Below are 286 nucleotides of genomic sequence, written 5' to 3'. Positions count from 1 at the left end.
CCCTTTGATACAATGCACCCGACAGACACATATAAGTATCTTGGTATACATCAATCTAATAAAATCAAGCATGTAGAGATTAAAAACAACCTAACATCAGAATACACTAAAAGAATAAACAATATTTGCAAATCACAACTTCAATCTAAAAACTTATTCAAAGCCATTAATACATATGCTATTCCAGTTCTAACATATTCATTTGGTATTGTTAAATGGACCATCACTGATATAAACCGACTTCAAATGAAAACAAGAACTACTCTATCTAAAAATAATTACTTAC

The sequence above is a fragment of the Zerene cesonia genome, chromosome 3, assembly GCF_012273895.1.
Source record: "Zerene cesonia ecotype Mississippi chromosome 3, Zerene_cesonia_1.1, whole genome shotgun sequence".
NCBI lineage: Eukaryota > Metazoa > Arthropoda > Insecta > Lepidoptera > Pieridae > Zerene > Zerene cesonia.
This window is presented reverse-complemented; position numbering follows the sequence as displayed.